Raw genomic sequence first — 20,303 nt, 5'->3', positions numbered from 1 at the left:
CCAATAAAGTAGGCATTTCAGTGAGAATATGGGTCAATAAAATGCAGACTGAGAATGACCATTGGATTTAGCAGTGTGAAGCTCACTGGTGATATTGAATGGTTTTTGTGGGATGATGGGGGATGAAAGTGAGTAGTGTGGTTTGAAGGAAGAATGGGAAGAGAGGTATTGGAGACAGTAAGTACAGGCAACTCTTTTACTAAAATATTTGATAGAAAGTTGCAGGCACCATGACACTTTAAAAAAAAGTACTTCAAAATGTAACTTCCAAAAACTAAGACATGCTTCCATTATAAGCATGATGCCACTTTCACACCAAGGGAATTGTTAGTCTCAGATTACTAGAGAGATTAACTTAGGCCTAGTGGTCCATTATTGGAATGCTAAGCATGTGGAAGTTACTTATATTCTACTGCTCAAAGTTTGATTGCAAAAATTCAAAAAATTGCAACCTCAGGCATAAATGGGTTAAAATGAAAAGATTGGAGCTAGTGGTAGAAGAGTAAGATGCTTGGAAAGTAAGGTTGTGGTGGGACTGCAACTTTGGGTAATCAATCACATGGTCTGTTTACAATCCTGGCAGTGAATTTCTAAGATGGGGTAGAGTGTAGAACCATAGGAGAGGAGGTCAGTGAACTGTGAGGCCAAAGGATCATCCGTGTGGATACTGAAGTCACCGAGAATTATGACAGGAGTATTGGAAAGAGTGGCAGTGAGCTAAAATTAAAATGAGGAGAGCAACTGCGGTCGTTAGATATCTACATCAGCTTCTGGAAGAATTTGCTTACAAAGAAGATATCTACAATAAGGAAGAGTGTAGTCTATCTAGTACAGCCTGAAAACATGATACTCAGAGTGGAGGCATTGGGGAGGAGGGCCAGTCAGTGGATGGGAATTGGCAGTGAGTCGCAGGGACAGTGGGAAAGAAAAATTCATCTCCTAAAAGAGAGAGGGGAAGCAGTGTCCTCAGAAGAGAGCTAAGTTTTAGTGAAACTCCAGTGAGCAGATAAATGGGTAAGGGGGCTTTTGTTAATAACTAATGACTGACTGACTAACTGATTAGTGAGTAGAATGGCTTTAGTCATTGAGGATGTTCAGCATTGTTTTGGGAGAAGGAATGATTTGGAAATTGTAAATTTCATGTGGTGGCAGATTTAAATATGAATAAAGGGATTTTGAGATTAGTTTTGATGGTCTTAAAGCTTTAATAGTGGTAGGGATGTGAATGCCATTGGGATATCTTGTCAGGAGCACACAGAGTTCTAGAATACTTACTCTTGGGAAGGAGGCATGGAAGCCAGAAAACTAGAGGTGCCCCTTACTGTCTCACGCTGGCAAGGACTTTTCTTACTGTCTCACACAGCGAGAGGAGTCCCTTTTTGACTCCTATTACTTGGGCATGGAGTAGGGCTGTAGCTCTTCCTTTGTTCTGCTTTTTCCTCCTCCACTCTTCACAGTTGTAATTTCATTTTTATTCTGGTATCTGCTTTTTATCGTTTGTCCTGCTCGCCACATTTATCTCCATTTCTCTGTTCAGTTGTTCCACTGAGTAGCTTAAACAGAGACATCAATGACATGCATATGTGGCCATTGTATTATTCATTCTTTTTATTTAGAAGTAAAAATGTTTTTGAATTAGTTGGGCATTCATTTTGTTAGGCAGCCCAGTTTCAATCATTTTAATTTTTAGACGTCTCAAAACGTGTTCACTGTTTAGTTTTGGCTCCTTTTCATTTATTGCCAATGTACTCATTATTTGAAATATATTCACAATTTTTTTTTTGGTCAGAACTTTTAAAATAACCAGATGTTTAAAATTTTGAATTGAGTATAGGAGAGGGCATTAAATGGAAAACCTGAACTTAAAATAAATAAGCTAAAAGAATTTGTAGTTTGCCTCAGATTTTGGTGGTGGGGAGGAAACCAGGTCACAGTGCACTCTTGTAACTTGTAAGAAGTCACAGAGCTAGTAAGTGGCTAGAATTTTAAAACCTAAGCGTGAGCTCCTTCCTTGAATCATCCAGTTAACAGATTGACTCTGAAGAGTTTGTAAGGCAATAAGCTATAACTTCATACTGTGCAAAAAAGATTGGAGTCATGTTTGAAATGTGTAATAAAAATGAGAAGCAGTTAGAGTTATCTAAAAATGATGCTAATACATTTCCTACATATGATTGCTGCTTATTTTCTCAGTGCTTCTTGAATTATTTGATAGACTGTTTTGTCTCTTAATAATATTGATTTATTTTTATTTTTTTATTTTATTTATTTATTTTTCGAGACCTTCCTCTGTCGCCCGGGCAGGAGTGCAGTGGCGCTATTTCGGCTCACTGCAACCTCTGCCCTCCGGGTTCAAGTGGTTCTCCTGCCTCAGCCTCCGGAGTAGTTGGGACTACAGGCGTGGGCCACTATGCCCAGCTAATTTCTGTATTTTTTGTATAGATGGGGTTTCACCATGTTTGTTGGCCGGGATGGTCTCGATCTCTTGACCTTGTAATCCACCCGCCTCGGCCTCCCAAAGTGCTGGGATTAAAGGCGTGAGCCACCACGCCCAGCCTTATTTTGTTTTATTTTTTGAGACAGAGTCTTGCTCTGTCGCCCAGGCTGGAGTGCAGTGGTGCGATCTTGGCTCACTGCGAGCTCCGCCTCCCGGGTGCACGCCATTCTCCTGCCTCAGCCTCCCGAGTAGCTGGGACTACAGGCGTGCGCCACTACACCCAGCTAATTTTTGTATTTTTTTGTAGAGAGGAGATTTCACTATGTTGGTTGGCCAGGATGGTCTTGATCTCTTGGCCTTGTGATCTGCCTGCCTCGGCTTCCCAAAGTGCTGGGATTACAGGCATGAGCCACCACACCCGGCCGATTTGATTTTTAAAAAGAGACTTTCCAAGAAGCTTTTTAAAAAGATTTAATGCAAAAAGCAAGGATATTTTTATACTAGTAGTTTCAGAAAGTGCTATAATTGCAATGCCTTATGAAGTTTCAGGTTAATTGATCTGGTTCCCTCCCACATCCCCCCACAGGAATCCAGTTAAAATGTGTAAATCAGCAAGATCCTCTGGTTGCAAAGATCTAGGATGATTCTGTTAATATAGTCCTTCCCGCTGTTTGCATATGTAGCCACTGTTTCTAGACCATACTGTTAATACCTTTTTTTTTTATAACTATGCCTTAAACTTGCAGTGTGCCCCAAGTGAGCTCAAGAAAAGAAAACTTGTCACATGTATTGTTTTCCCATAGCCCACAGCTATGCTGATTTGTTTGAAGTTGTGAATTCTTTGGTCTGGAAAGCAAAACTTTTGCTATTCTATTTGTGGTGGTCCTTCGTCATTCTATCTGTATTCTAACTGCCTGGCTAGTAAGCTGTCACTTTTCATTGCACGTGTTCCGTGTGTTATTTTGACAGAACTCAGTCATACTACTTGCTTTAACAGTTTCATTATTGCAAAATTGAAAAGTTGGGCCCTGATGTTATGCTATAGATTCTTCATAAAGTTTTGCTAGATGGATAACATAGTAACCTTTTATTACATTTTCTCACAGATACGTTTTTTAGTATAGCATCTTCATATCTCTTCTCAAGTGTTATTTATTTATTTATCTTTTTAAGAGACAAGGTCTTGTTCTGTTGCCCAGGCTGAAATGCAGTGGTTCAGTCATGACTCATTGTTACCTGGAACACATGGGCTCAAGCGATCCTCCTACCTCAGCCTCCTAGGCATCTAGGGCCACAAGTGTGTGCCACCATGTCTACCTAGTTCATTTTTTATTTTTTGTAGAGCTGGGCTCTTACTACGTTGCTCAGGCTAGCCCCAAAATCCTGGCCTCAAGCTGTTCTCCCTCCTTGGCCTCCCAAAGCGCTGGAATTACAGGCATGAGCCACCATGCCCTGCTTTTTGAAAGTATTGTATTAATTTGTTATGCCAACTGGAGAACTTTCTGTCGTTTAACTTTTGAAAGCTCAGAAATACCGATAAAATTATACACAAAATAAAATCTAATTTCTACCATAGTTTCAGGTTTTGGAGCCAAGAAAAGGATAGGGCGTAAGTACTTTACTTGTTTGTTTGTTTGTTTCGAGAGGGAGTCTTGCTCTGTCGCCCAGGCTGGAGTGTAGTGGGGCTGTCTTGCCTCACTGCAACCTCTCCCTCCCGCATTTGAGTGATTCTCCTGCCTCAGCCTCCCGAGTAGCTAGTACTACAGGCACACGCCACCACACCCAGCTAATTTTTATTTATTTATTTATTTTTGTAGAGATGGGATTTTACCAAGTTAGCCAGGCTGGTCTCGAACTCCTGAACTCAGGTGATCCACCCACCTTGGCCTTCCAAAGTGCTGGGATTACAGGCGTGAGCCACAGGGCCCAGCCTAGATAGGGCATAAGTAACTTTTCTGTAGATACTTGGTTTGATACAAAATTTAATCTCACTCTGGGACCATATTGCCATTTTGTGTCCTCTGAAAGATTTGCAACCTTTCTCAGTGTCTTTTCAGTTAGACTGTTGTAGACAGTTACTCACTGTATTCAATATGCAATGGTAATTTTTGGCATTGAGGTCTGTGGTGAAGCCAGTAAAACCTCCTGTGGCTTGAACTGGTGGCTGGGCAAACTGAATCTGCTGGTTTTATGTGGGAGTGAGAGGGTACTTTCCTTCCTCAATTTAATCTTCACTGAGGGTGGGTGGTGGGATAGCTGTCATCAAATAGCTATCAAAAGATACACCTGGCTGGGCATGGTGTCTCTGCCTGTAATCCCAGCACTTTGGGAGGACAAGGTGGGCCGATCACCTGAGGTCAGAAGTTAGAGACCAGACTGGCCAACATGGTGAAAGCCCGTCTCTACTAAAAATACCAAAAATTAGCCAGGCATGGTGGCTCGTGCCTATAGTCCGAGCTACTTGGGAGGCTGAGGCAGGAGAATCTCTTGAACCCCGGCAAGTGGAGGTTGCAGTGAGCCAAGATCATGCCACTATACTCCAGCCTGGGTGACAGAGCAAGACCCATCTCAAAAAAAATTAAAAAATAAAAAACATAAAAAAGATATATCCTTAGCTCAGTCTACTCATTCAGTGATGTGGAAAACTTTTATCTGTAAAATTCTTTAGCATGACCTTGAAAACCTGATCCTGTGTGTGCCCAAAGATGAGTAACCACTGAGTTCCCATTGGTGTTTGGAATGATATGCTTTCTTAGTAAATTGAAGCATACACTTTGGAGATATATGCTTTCCTAATAATTTGAAGTCTGGGCTGGATGCGGTGGCTCACACCTGTAATCCCAGCACTTTGGGAGGCCAAGGCGGGTGGATCACAACATGGTGAAACCCTGTCGCTACAGAAATACAAAAAAAAAAAAAAAAAAATATTAACCTGGCATGATGGCAGGTGCCTGTAATCTAAGCTACTTGGGAGGCTCAGGCGGGAGAATCGGTTGAACCCAGGAGGTGTGGGTTGCAGCGAGCCGAGATCATGCCATTGCACTCCAACCTGGGCAACAGAGCAAGACTCCATCTCAAAAAAATAATAATCGCAAGTCTGTCTCTGTAGGACTTAACCACACTTTTCCTAAGCATTGTCAGCTTAGAGCATCATAAAACATGTTTTATTTTAGGATCCCATTGCTGTAAACAGGGGAATTTTAAAAATTTAATTCTTAGATGCATAATTTTGATCCAGAAGCATTACATTTTAAAATATCCTTTGAGGGGCCGGACGCGGTGGCTTACGCCTGTAATCCCAGCACTTTGGGAGGCGAGGTGGGCGGATCATGAGGTCAGGAGATCAAGACCATTATGGCTAACATGGTGAAACCCCGTCTCTACTAAAAATACAAAAAAAATTAGCCGGGCGTGGTGGCGGGCGCCGTAGTCCCAGCTACTTGTGAGGCTGAGGCAGGAGAATGGCGTGAACCCGGGAGTGGAGGTTTCAGTGAGCCGAGATCACGCCACTGCACTCCAGCCTGGGGGACATAGCAAGACTCCGTCTCAAAAAAAAAAAAAAAAAGATCCTTTGAGGGAGGAAGGGGAAGTTTGCACTTACTGGTTGCCTGTGCTGCATCAGGAACTATTCTGGATGCTTCACACACAATATTACATTAAGTTATTCAAGGTGGTTAGTACCCCATTTGCAGAAGAGAAAACTGAGGTATAGACTTGCTTAAGATCATAAAACTAGGAGACAGAAGAACTGTCACAGATTTTTAGTAGATTCTGTCATCAGAGAATTGATAAGAATAGAAATAGAGCTTTATAAGACAAGCTGTGGAAAATGCAGTCATACCCTGTATAACAACATTTCAGTCAACAGTGGACTGCATATACAACAGTGGTCCCATAAGAGTTATAGTGCAGCTGAAAAGTTCCTATCAACTAGTGCTGTCATAATGTTTTTGCACAGCACATTGCCTTTTTTATGTTTAGATACACAAATACTACTGTTGTGTTCCAGTTGCCTACAGCATTCAGTACAGTAACATGTTGTACAGGTTTGTAGCCTAGGAGCAATAGGTCATACCGTATAACCTAGATGTGTAATAAGCTATAACATCTAGGTTTGTGTAAGTATACTCTATTATGATGTTCACACAATGATAGAAAGGTCTTAACATTAGCCTGGATGTGTAGTAAGCTATACACCATCTAGGTTTGTGTAAGTATACTCAGTTTTAATGTTTGCACAACAATAAAAATGCCTAACACATTTCTCAGAAAATGTTCCATCATTAACTGACATGTGACTGTATTGAAGTTCTAAATTTTAATATTATTTTGATTCTCTATTACCCTCATTCTATATTTTCTCTCTCTCTTTTTTTTTTTTTTTTTTTTTTTTTTTTTTTTTTTTTTTTTTTTGAGACAGAGTCTCACTCTGTCGTCAGGCTGCAGTGCAGTGGCACCATCTCGGTTCACTACAACCTCCACCTCCCAGGTTCAAGCGATTCTCCTGCCTCTGCCTCAGCATCACGGGTAGCTGGGACTACAGGTGCCACGCCCATCTAATTTTTGTACTTTTAGTAGAGATGAGGTTTCACCATGTTGGCCAGGATGGTCTGTCTCTGTCTCTTGACCTCGTGATCCGCCTGCCTCGGCCTCCCAAAATGCTGGGATTACGGGCATGAGGCACTGCGCCCTGCCCTTTTTTTTTTTTTTTTTTTAAATATACAACTCATTTTTCTCCGGTATACTCTTTCAAATACTGTATAAAGGACACTGCCAGTGAAGTAGGCAGTTAATTACAAATACAAAAGTTGAAAGAGTAGGCCGGGCATGGTGGCTCAAGCCTGTAATCCCAGCACTTTGGGAGGCCGAGACGGGCGGATCACGAGGTCAGGTGATTGAGACCATCCTGGCTAACACTGAAACCCCGTCTCTACTAAAAAGTACAAAAAACTAGCCGGGCGAGGTGGCGGGCGCCTGTAGTCCCAGCTACTCGGGAAGCTGAGGCAGGAGAATGACGTAAACCCGGGAGGCGGAGCTTGCAGTGAGCCGAGATTGCGCCACTGCACTCCAGCCTGGTGACAGAGTGAGACTCCGTCTCAAAAAAAAAAAAGTTGAAAGAGTAAACCTTAAAGGATTACTCTATTTCAAGGATTCCCAACCAGCCTACCACCAGTGGATGACAAATTAGCCACAATCTTGATCCCTTTCATCCTTAGGCCCACCAGAGCCCCCAGGCTGTTTTCTTCTCTGGTTGTTTCCTCCGTTTTCTCTATCATGGTGTACAGACATTGTCATTGTGTCTACCATGTAGGAAAATGTTTGGGAAGGTACTGCTTTCTTAGTAGTTATTTGGAAAGTCTTTTTAAAAGTAGAGGAATTATGGTTAACTTACATAAACTCACTCAAATATGGAAGAAAATATTTAGATTGCAACAAGAAAAATCAAGTTTGAATTTAGTTGTGACTGTTATAATTATTCTTAAATATTTGAATGCTAGGGAAATTGAAGTGTTTATCATTTCCCTTTGTTTTTTTATAACAAAGAAGTTTTTGAAATTGACTTAGAAATGCTGTTTTGGTTGTACCCCAGCCTCAGTATATCCTTCTATATTCATAGCTTCTGTGGACAGGAAACTTCCAAGGAGGAAAATGATTAGGCACCCGAGTTTACAGGTGGATTTTTCAAATGCAATCTGTAGGACCTGCTTATAATGAAATTTGGGATAGCATTAACAGTTTATTGTGATTACGGAGAGCATAGAGGCCTCGAAGTCAGAAAATTTAGGTTTAAGTTATCATTTTTGATGGGGATTAACTGACAAAGAGGCAGGTGAAAGCTGTTTAGCACACAGTTGTCAAAGGGTAAACATTCTTTTACTGTCTTTTTAAAAATGTTTATACTTCATTGTGAGGAAAAAGTCATAAAGAAATGCAATATATATGTATATATTTATATATTAAAATGTGTATTTACAGTTTAAAGAAAAATAAAATGGACTGGGCATGGTGTCTCACATCTGTAATCCCAACACTTTGGGAGGCCAAGGCAGGTAGATCACTTGAGGCCAAGAGTTCAAGACCAGCCTGGCCAACATGATGAAACCCTCATCTCTAATAAAAATGCAGAAGTTAGCCAGGCATGGTGATGTACACCTATAATCCCAGCTACTCAGGTGGCTGAGGCACAAGAATCTCTTGAGCCTGGGAGGCGGAGGTTGCAGTAATCTGAGATCATGCTACTACATTCCAGTCTGGGTGACAGAGCGAGACTCTGTCTCAAATAATAGTAATAAAAATAAAATGAACACATATAGCCACAGACATTACCAGTGTCTGCAGTCCTCTGTGTGACTTCCCAGTTATGTGTTAATCATTCTTTTTCTTTTCTATGTAGTTTTACCACAGATACATCTATCCCTAAATAGTCTATATGTAGTTTTGTTAATTTTGAACTTTATAAAAGCATCGTCTGTGTATTCTTGTCATTTGCCTTTTTAAAATGTAAACATTCTGGGCCAGGTGTCGTGGCTCACGCTTATAATCCGAGCACTTTGGGAGGCTGAGGTGGGCAGATCACCTGAGGTCAGGAGTTCGAGACCATCCTGGCCAGCATGGTGAAACTCCGTCTTTACTAAAAAAATACAAAAGTTAGCTGGGTTTGGTGGCAGACGCCAGTAATTCCAGCCACTTGGGAGGCTGAGGCAGGAGACCCGCTTGAAACTGGGAAGGGGAGGTTGCAGTGAGCCAAAATCGCACCATTACACTCCAGCCTGGGCCACAGAGCAAGACTCCATCTCTAAAAAATAAAAAATAAAATTAAACATTCTGTTTTTGAGAGTTAGCCATATCCATATATGTGTATATGGTTCATTCATTTTCATGGCTACAGAGAATTCCATTGTATAACTATATCACAATGTATCTGTTCTGTTGCTAGTTATTATACTTTATTTTGGTTATGAAACCGTGCCTTTGTGAATATTCTTGGACTTATCACGAAGATATGCATGGAATTTCTTGGATATATGTAGAATTTCTTGGTTGTAACATGCTCATAATTACCTCCACTAGGTCATGCCAAAGTGTTTTCCCAAATGCTTGTGCCATCTTATACTCTCACCAGTAGCATGAGTTCCCATAGTTCTTTATCCTTACCTTTAACTGATACTATCAGGCTTTTTCTTTTTTGCCGTTTGAGTACATAAGTAATGATGTCTCATGGTTTTAGTATGTGTATTCCCAGATATTGAGAGTTCCTACTATGTACGAGACTCTGTTCTTGTCATGGAGTATTGAACAGAATAGACAAAGGTCCAGGCCTTCAATGGGCTCTGCATTCTATTGTGTGTGGCCTGGGGAGGAAGAGAAGTTAGTAAGAAAATAAGCAAAATATATGCTATCTCAGGTGGTGATTAAAGCTGGTGGAAACAAAAGCCTAAAGCCTACATGGGGAATAAGAAGTTTATGGTTGGGAATGAGTAGCAATTTAAATTGGACAGTCAGGGAAGGCTTCACTGAGACAGTGACACTTTAACAAAGACCTAATAGAAATGACAGTAGTCACCATGTGTTATCCTAGGAAAGAGCATTTCAGGGAGAGGAAGCAACAAATGCAAACGCCCTGAGGGGGAACATGACTGATGTATCCAGGAATAATGAGGCAGCCAGTGTGACTGGAACACAGTTAGCCAGGGTATGGAAAGCAGAAGATGAGGTCAGAGAGGCAGCCAAATCACAAAGGGTTTCTACACCCCTGGATGGACTTTAGCTTTCACCCTGTGTGAGACGGGAAATGGAGATGATGCAACCTGACTTCAGTTTTTAAAGTAATACTTAGGCATTTACCTGGTTACTAATTGTTTTTCCTCATATGTGAAATGTCTATTCATGTATTCTTTATTGATTCTGATTCCTAGGAGTTCTTCATATATTCTGGGCTGGTCTTTTATCAGTAATGTGTTTTGCAGATGTCTCTTCCTGGTTTGTGATTTTACTTTATAGTGTCTTTTGAAGAACAGAAGTGTGATATGGTCAAATTCATTAAACTTAACCTCTTTAAGTATCTCTGGTGTACATAATTGGAGTAATCATAATCTATAGATTAAGACAGTCTCTCATCAATAGTCCAGCATGGGCCTCTTTTTATTGATTGGTTTGTTTGTTTGTTATAATGAATAAGTGAACCCACCACCCACTACGAAAGCTAGAACCTTGCAATAACTTATATTTACCTGTTTGATCCTCTCCTGCCACTCTATACTTGAGGAAACCATTATCCAGATTTCAGTATTTATTCATTTACTTTCCATTGTATATAGGTTTTTAAAAATATTTAACTGACAAAGATTGAATATATTTAAGCTATACAGTGTGATGATTTAATATACATATACATTGTGTAATGATTACTACGTGATATTAACACATCCATCACCACCCATTCTGTACACTAGATCCCAGAACTTATTCATCTTGTAACTGAACATTCCTATTTTTTGACCAACATCTCCCCATTTTCCCCACCCTCAAGCAAGCCCTTGGCAACCACTGTTTTACTCTCTGCTTCTGAGTTTGACTTAGATTCCACATGAACTCTACTAGGTATTTATCTTTCTGTGTCTGGCTTCACCGAACATAATATGTTCTCTAGGATCATCTGTGTTGTCACAAATGGCAGGATTTTCTTTTTTGTAGCTGAATAATATTCCGTTGTATATATTTACCACTATTAATTCATCTGTTGATGGACATTTAGATTGTTTCCCTATCTTGGTTATTGCGAATAATGCTGCAATGAACATAGGGGTTCAGATGTCTCTTCAAGATACTGATTTCATTTCCTTTGGATATACACCCAGAAGTGGGATTGCTGGATCTTATGGTAGTTCTGTTTTTTGAGGAACCTCCATGCTGTTTTCCATATTAGCTGTACCAATTTATAATCCCACCAACAGTGTACACACCTTCACCAGCACTTGTTATCTCTTGTCTTTTTTATAATACCCATCCTAGCAACTATGAAGCAATACCTCATCATGGTTTTGATTTGCATTTCTCTGATGATTAGTGATGTTGAGCACTTTTTCATATACCTGTTGGCCATTTGTATGTCTTCTTTGGAACATTGTGTATAGTTTTATATCCTTGATAAATATTCTTAAGAGATATGGGTACATAAAAAGGAATGAAATGCTGATGCATGCTACAACATAGATGAACCTTGAAAATACTATGCTAAGTGAAAGAAGACAGTCAAAAAGACCACATACTTTATCAAAAGTATCTCTGGTGTACATAATTGGAGTAATCATAATCTATAGATTAAGACAGTCTCTCATCAATAGTCCAGCATGGAAAATCTATAGAGACAGAAAGTAGGCTAGTGTTTGCCACAGGAGGGAGGGTCGGGGACAGGGTTTCTTTTTGAGGAGATGAAAATGTTCTAAAATTGTGGTGATATTTGCACATATCTGTGATATTAAAGTTAACTTTGTTAATGTGGGAGGAAGTGTGGGTGTGTTTGGGATACGTTTAAATCATTTTGGGACTGATTTTTTTTTTTCACTTTATATTGCTAAGATTTATTTTATGTAGCTGTAGGTCATCCATTTCTTTTGTTGTTTGTTTGTTTTTGTTTTTTATTTTTGTTTGCTTGTTTGTTTTGAGACGAGTCTTGCTTTGTTACCCAGGCTGGAGTGCAGTGGCGTGATCTCAGCTCACTGCAAGCTCCGCCTCCCGGGTTCACACCATTCTCCTGCCTCAGCCTCCCCAGTAGCTGGGACTATAGGCGCCCCCCGCTACCATGCCTGGTTAATTTTTTGTATTTTTAGTAGAGACAGGGTTTCACTGTGTTAGCCAGGATGGTCTTGATCTCCTGACCTCGTGATCCGCCCATCTCGGCCTCCCAAAGTGCTGGGATTACAGGTGTGAGCCACCACACCCGGCCCATCCACTTAACTTCTATACTATAGTTTATATGTTCATTCTCCTGTCACATTTCAGTTGTTCTTAGGTATTACTATGATGAATCATGCTGTTGGGAACATTTCTGTGCATGTCCCCTAGTACAGGTTTAAGTTTTTCTGGGTATTTGTGTAGGAGTATAATTGCTGAGTCGTAAGGTATATGAATGTTGAATTTTTTTTTTTTTTTTTTTTTTGAGACAGAGTTTCACTCTGTCGCCCAGGCTGGAGTGCAATGGCACGATCTTGGCTCACTGCAACCTCTGCCTCCTGGATTCAAGCAATTCTTTTGTCTCAGCCTCCCAAATAGCTGGGATTACGGGTGTCCGCCACCACACCCAGCTAATTTTTTGTATTTTTAGTAGAGACAGGGTTTTGCCACATTGGCCAGGCTGGTCTTGAACTCTTGACCTTAGGTAATCCACCCGCCTTGGCCTCCCAAAGTGCTGGGATTATAGGCATGAGCCACCATGCCCAACCATGAATGTTGAACTTTATGAGGGTGGTGATATTACTTGACATTTCCACCAGCAGCGTTTGATTTGCATTTCTCTTGTCACCAATGAGACTGAACATACATGTTTCCTTCTCTGTGAAATACTAGTAGATGTTTTTTGACCATTTTTCTGTTATACTGTTTGTGCTTTTCCTGTTGGCTTTTAGCAACTCTTTATTTACTTCTGATACTGATCCTTTGTCTTATATAAGACAGCAAATATCTTCTAATTTGTAATTCCTCTCTTCTCCCACTTTCTTCTGTCATCTAATGAACAAGAATACTTGATTTTAATATTGTCAGATTTATCTTTTATAGTTAATATTTTCTGTTTTATCTGAGAAACCCTTTTTTGTCCAGATGAGAAGAATGTTCTCTTTGATTTTTTACTAAAAGATGCAAGGTTTGGGACATTTAAGTCCTTGATCCATCTGGAGTCGTTTTTTTTTAATATGAGGTAGCGACCTGATTTTATCTTGTGCCATATAGAAAACCTTTTTTATCTTGTTCCATTTGTGGTATAATCTCTCCTTTCCTCTAGTAATCTGACATGTCACCTCTCATGTACCAGAGTTTTAGAACTATAGGTTTGTTGCTTGGCTCTGTGTTTTACTGGTCAGTTGGTCTGCCTATCCCTAGACCAGTACCACACTTCAGAAAACTGGATGAAGAACATTGATGACCACCACAGCTAGCCCACCTCTAGGCCAGTGGGTATGGGGGTTCTGTGAAGAAAACAAGCTAAAATACAACCCAACAGCAACAATTGAAAGGACTGTAGTATGCAGTATCCTTGGTAGAGAGCCAAGTTTCAATTAGAACAAGATAAAGAAAATGTTCAGAGATATAATGAGATTCTGCTGATGGTGTACTGTGAATTCCAGAGAATTTAGTGGTAGAGAGTTGGCAGAGAATGGGGCAGAAGAAAGGATGTATCGTTACCTTCTAGGGATGAGAACATGGGATATTAAGGGGAACATGATGATTAGGGGCTTTTTGCAGTGACCAAAATGAATAGGGAGAAAAGGCATAAAGAGATTATTCCTAGTGGGATGATTTCTGGGGGCAGATTGTGATAGTGGGGCTGTGAATATTGAGGATTAGGGAGGGAAGGGTATTATCTTGGATGCACCAAGCCAATCCCCCTCTTAGCCTCTTTCTGGGAAGGGTCAATTTTACTGTGAGCTCACAAGACTTGTTGACTCCTGTTCAAGTCAGGAAGCCAGTGTGACTAAAAAACAAGTATTTTAATCCCTCAGGGCCCACTTTTGAATCCTGTCGGGAGAGATGTGGTCTTGCCCTACAGTGCTGTCTTGGGTACCTGGCTTTGAAGATATTTTCATTGTCTTAGGTGTTCTAGAGTTGCACTCTGATGTAGGTCATTTTTTGCTTGTTAGCTTTAATCTTGCTTAAAATTAAATACCCAGAATTCTGAAGATTATCATCTTTCATTAGTTCTGAAAACTTTTCCACGATTTTCTCTTGAAGTATTACATTTTCCCAATCTTCTCTGTTTTCTCCTTCTAGAAATCCTGTTTGATACCGGTGGTACATTCTAACTCTGAATCTGGTAACTCATATTTTCTATCCCTTTGAATCTCTACAACATGCTGGGTAATTTCTTCACTTTTGTTTTTCAGTTCATTAATTCTTTCTTTACCTCTGTCTGGTGTGCTGTTTATTTTTTTTTCTAGTCTTATCCTTTTGTTAGTCTGTCTTTTAATTTCCTCTTTTGTTTTTTAAAAGTGCTGATTTATATCCTGTATCTGATAATTCCAGTATTCATAGTCTTTATAGTTCTTATCCTTTGTTTCTGTGAAGTTTGATTGTGATCTCATTGTTCTTGAATCTTTACCTAAGGGAATTGCAGAAGCCTGGGTCAAAGTACTTCTTTTAAAAAATATTTGCCAGATGCCTAAGGGCACTTCCAATACAACACCAATTGAAGCTAAATTTTTGGATTGGATTATTTTGGGCCACACAAGTAGTGTGAATTCCAGCCACAAACCCAGGGGTTTGTGGTTATAAATTCTATGGGGAAAAATGTATTTTTACTTCCCTCTTTCTCCCCATAACCAAAGCCCAAACAGGCATGTGTTCTCTCTGATTTGTGGGGGGAGGAACATCACCCACTGAGAGCACCCTTAAGCATCTTGGCTTAATGTAGTGGTCTCTGCTGGGACCTCCCACTGTGATCAGGCTTCAAACTCTGTGTCTTGGCTTCTTGGCCAGCAATCCATTACAACCAAAGATCCCTATAAGACCATAGCAGATTAGTGTTTGTCCCCAAGGAAAACTCCTTGCTTCTAATCTAGTTTAATATTTCTGTTTGAAATATTCTGTTTGAGCTTTCTTACTGTGACTGGATTCCAAGAAATTCCTTTTGTTTCCTTACATTTAAAAGTTTTCATTTATTTTCTACCTTGTCTGTAAACATGTATAAAAATAACAATAGAACAAGTAGTTCTTCAGTCTTCTTTGCCATAAACTAATTAGCAGAATGGCTTCGCCAGACTTGGCCAGAATTTTAGTTTGTCAGTACTAGGATAGCTTGATATTGTGTACATTGTGATTACAAACTACTCGAAAGGCAAAGAAAACATACAAATAAAGTACAGGCAAATACAGGAAACAATAGCTCCCTAATGAGGCCCAAATGTTGTTTTATATTTGAAGTTAGTTTTTAAGAATATTTGATTCTAAGAAGGGGCAGCTTGATTTACAGTAAACTGAATATGATTGTAAATGGAAGATATCATTTCAAGGGAAAGTAAAAGGCGATTTGGAAGAAGAATATGATAAGCCCAAATTCAAGACAAATGTAAAACAATTTCTACCCAGTTAAATAGCTTTTAGACAATCAGCAACAAAAAAAAGTATTAACATGTGTTCATTCATCGCATACCTTGGGCATATTTTTTATGGATACTTCATTGAATGTTTTGGAAGATACAGAATTGAGGGTTATATGAGAAGCAATCACCTATTCTAAGCAGCTTCCTGTACCCTTATCCTTATTATCCTATGACTGTGTGTGGTGTTTCCATATAACACTATTCTCATAGTGTTAAGTGCACCCAAAGAGTATTTGTTGGCTCTGGCTGATTGGTCATTTACGCTATTTACTATTGTTCACAAGGCTAGTTGTTATTTTACTTTTTAATTTTATGCATTGTTGTTCCTAGACTGTAAGGTTGGGAACAAATTTGACTCATTTTTTTATTTTTATTTGCTCTTTTATTCAGCAGACATTTATAAGGTGTGTGCTGTATGTCACACCTTTCACTGGCCACTGGAGTTACCGTCAAGAGAAGAACAGGCTATGACCTTTGCCCTCATGGAGCTTGCAACCTATTAATAATAATTTTTAAAATTCCACAAATAAATATATAATTGCAACTGTGACAAGTGCTAGAGAATAGAAGACCATGGTACTGTAAGAGTTTAGGAGAGCCTGGGCATGGTGGCTTGTGCCTGTAATCCCAACACTTTCAGAGGCTGAGGCAGGAGGATAATTTGAGCCCAGGAGTTCAAGACTAGCCTGGGCAACATAGTGAGACTTACATCTCTACGAAAAGTAAAATAAATTAGCTGGGTATGGTGATGTACACTTGTGGTCCTGCTACTGAGGAGGCTGAGGTGGGAGGATTGCCTGTGCCTGGGAGGTCAAGGCTGCAGTGAGCTGTGATTGCACTACGGCACTCCAGCCTAGGCAACAGAGCAAGACCCTGTCTCAAAAAAAAAAAAAAAAAAAAAAAAAGGTTTAGGAGAGAGGGATTTACAGAAGTTGATACAAGAAATTGTGAGATCCTAAACCAAGTTCAAAACACTTCAGATCTTCACATTTCTTATTTGAAAGATTGATCACTTGGTTTATCCAATATGCTTTAAGGATATCCTATGCACATAGTCACCCTACTTTACCAGGGAGGAAAAAATGGCCCTGGCAAAGATCCCGTTAACTTTTCTGGACCAAATATCCTGTGACCGCTGTTGTGAGAGTGAATGTGTCGTTCCTTCTCCCCAAACCATTGTAGTGGAGAGTTTGAAGGAGTGCCTTTGATGACACGTTCCTCAGGGCATGGCCAGTGGTTTACCTCTAAGAAGCCTTATACTCGGCCAAGCGTGGTGGCTCATGCTTGTAATCCCAGCACTTTGGGAGGCCGAGGTGGGTGGATCACCTGAGGTCAGGAGTTCAAGACCAGCCTGGCCAACATGGTGAACACCATCTCTTCCAAAAATACAAAAAGAAATTAGCCAGGTGTGGTGGCGTGCACCTATAATCCCAGCTACTAGGGAGGCTGAGACAGGAAAATCACTTGAACCTGGGAGGTGGAGGTTACAGTGAGCCAAGGCTGTGCCATTGCACTCCAGCCTGGGTGACAGAGCAAGACTATGTCTCAAAAAAAAGCCTTATAATCAAAGTGGATTCCAAATTTGGAGTTTTGGTGGCAGTGGTGATGGCTGGTTAGATTTCAAAAGCTACTTTTGGAATTGAGTGTTACATAGTCAGATTTAAATAAAGAGCGCTAGTTTCAGCCTATATCAGAAATGTTTAAATGTACATTTTGTTTTTATGACCAAAACCAATTATAGTACCTAGTGGAGTTATTTTAAGTTACTCATCTCCTGCCCTTTGAAGACTTTTCAGATATTTTAAATGAATAAGGTAGGAGGAATTTATACTGTTATTTTTGTGGGTTTTGCAAGGATATTTAATATTTTTATATGTATGCAAACTGCCAGAATAATTCTCAATGGATTGTGCTTAAATTGTTATTGTCATAATTGAGTCATCTATGTTTGTGGTTGACTTTGAGAGAGATTTTTGCCCCTTACTTGTAGAATTATTGATGTTATTTTTAACTAATTCAGAAGTGCTTGGATATGCACTTAAAATTTTTTGACAAATTTGTGCAAAACTAAAAACAGTTATAATGAAGTTGTTTTTCAGTCACATAGTGGCTGCTCTCAGAGGCTAAAACTATCTCTGAAGAATGTTCTTGTACTTATGCCAAGAGGCTTCTGGGATGGGCATATTTTTAAGAACTTAGAACATAAACAACTGTGATCTGTGGTAAGAGATTTAAATGACCTCATGATGACAACAAGAACAAAGCATTTTTTAAGTTATCATGGTGGTGTGTGCATTTATTTCCATGTGTTTCTTATGCTACTATTTGGGTGTATTAAGTGAGAGCCAGACAAAAAAATTACAGACTGTATTGTACTGAAGATACTGTTTATTGTTATAAACAAAGTACCAGAAAAACATTATTTCCTAAGAGTAAACATTTCATGAATTATTTTAGAGCTATAGGTCCTTTTCTTTTTTTGTTTTTAACCACATGAGCCACTTGGGGATGAAGGCCATTATTTTGATCCTAAAGTTTTGATTCATTTTCTGTTAGAGAGAATATATTCCAAACATGAAAGATCAAACAGTTGGCTTGAAATAAGAGTCCCTCCTTTAAGACAGATCAATTAAGTGTTTATTAAGTATTTACTATGTGTCTGGCACTATGCTAAATATTATGGAATACTAAAGAAGGTGACTTTAAGCTGCTTTTGGTCTAGTTAGAAGAAAGGACTGCTCAGATGAAACTTATAAATTAAGAAGACATTATGTAATCAAGCACCAAATAAGATACCATCACTTATGTGGTTCAAATATTGACATAGCCCTTTTTTTTAGAAATGATTTTTAATCATTGTCTAGAACAGTGATTCTTAACTACAGGTAATTTTGCCCCCCAAGAGGATATTTGGCAATGTCTGGAGACATTTTTGATTGTTAACACCTAGGGCTACTAGCATCTAGTGGATAACCAGAGATACTGCTAAATAACCTCCAATGTACAGGATAGCCCGTCACAACAAAGAATTATCTGGTCCAAAATAACAATAATGCTGAAATTGAGAAAATTTCTGATGTAGAACCTGCAAATGTCAATGCTGGTAATCTTCAAAGTTATGGTAATGGACTTTCATCTTCCCCCAGGCTAGACCTGTTCAGCTCCTATAAATGTTCTTTACCTTAAGCTCTTGGATCATTACACAGAGATGATCTTTGGATATCATAAACCTCCTGAACTTTGTATGCAAGTTTTTCCAGTACAGTGCTAGAGAGAGAGTCCATAACTTTTATCAAAATCTCATGCTATCCATGCCTCCAAAAAAGCTTGAGACACATCAACCCAGTCCTCTAGTCACCTGAGAGACAACAACACAGAACCCTCCTTAGCATCATGGTGATTTAGAAGAAGAGCTTGGATCAAAATCAGTAAATAACTTTTTTGGTGAAAAATTTTCTGTATTTAGTATTTTGAAGTAATAAAACCTTAATGCATGAGGAAATTATAGTAGGATACTTTCAAAGATTATTAAACATCATATGTAATGATATATTACTGTACATTTAAAATTTGAGACTGAACTGATTGTGTGCTCACCTACAGGTAGAATACATAAATTATTTTGTTATTCGAAATCAACTTGTTTTATCAGAATTTGCTGCTTTCTCTCAAATGAAGATCCCAGTTTACTTTTCTTAGATGCTGTTTATCTGTTGAATCAGAGATCTAAACATGGTTTTATATTACACATTTCTCCTGAAAACTATTTACTAAAGTGAATTATGTTTTTCTCATAAGAAACATTTTTAAATTGAGAATTACGTTCTGATTTTGCATCCTGTAAGTTAGAGATCCTAACAGCAGTATGTCATAAAAACAAATCTATGTTACCTTGGGTGTGTAGGTTAACATTAATACTTTTCTAAGCTATAGAAATTTGGAGATTAAGTGTTGGGTTAAAAACCAAGGAAGGTCTTAGAGATCTATTTCAGCTGTTTGAAACTCTTTGAAACTCAAGGCCCAAAAGCACTACTTTTAGTTGTTTTATATATTTTTACTTCTACCAAATGTTTTGAGGGGGAAAAATCAGTGCACGTGGGAGGAAAGGGTTGCATACTTCTGATCTAAACCATTCATTTTGCAGATAAGGAACCAGAGGCCCAGAGTTTTAGATTTTATTATTGGGCTATATATTTCTTCATTCTGTAAGTCAAACTAGCATTTTAGGTGTATCTGATAATAGTTGAGAGGATGACCAGGAATTCAAAATTTAGCTGTGCAGCTTCCTACCTCCATGTTCTTAGACAAATTGCTACATGTTCTCAGTCTCTATATACTCATTAGCAAAAGAGAATTATATTTAGTATAGTTTCTACTTTCTTAGAATTTAGAATGTGTCTGAGAAGATGATCTGGATTGATCACGTCTCATTTTTTTTAATGAATTTTGTGTCATCTAAATATTTGAAGATCCACCCAAGTATGTCCTCTAAACACTACTACAAAATAAAAAACATCTTTTATTATCAAAGGGGACAGCACAGTATTTACATT

General features: G+C 39.1%; 1 protein-coding gene across 2 annotated transcripts in view; it reads left to right on the top strand.

Moving 5' to 3' along the window:
- The window catches only part of ESF1 (ESF1 nucleolar pre-rRNA processing protein homolog), a 130,020-nt gene that overhangs the window by 90,183 nt on the left and 19,534 nt on the right, over positions 1-20,303 (top strand). The gene's annotated exons all lie outside the window — the stretch shown is intronic.

Source organism: Macaca thibetana, chromosome 10 (genome assembly GCF_024542745.1).
Source record: "Macaca thibetana thibetana isolate TM-01 chromosome 10, ASM2454274v1, whole genome shotgun sequence".
Classification (NCBI taxonomy): domain Eukaryota; kingdom Metazoa; phylum Chordata; class Mammalia; order Primates; family Cercopithecidae; genus Macaca; species Macaca thibetana.
Note: the sequence above shows the minus strand (reverse complement) of the source record. Positions and strands in the feature narration are given on the sequence as shown.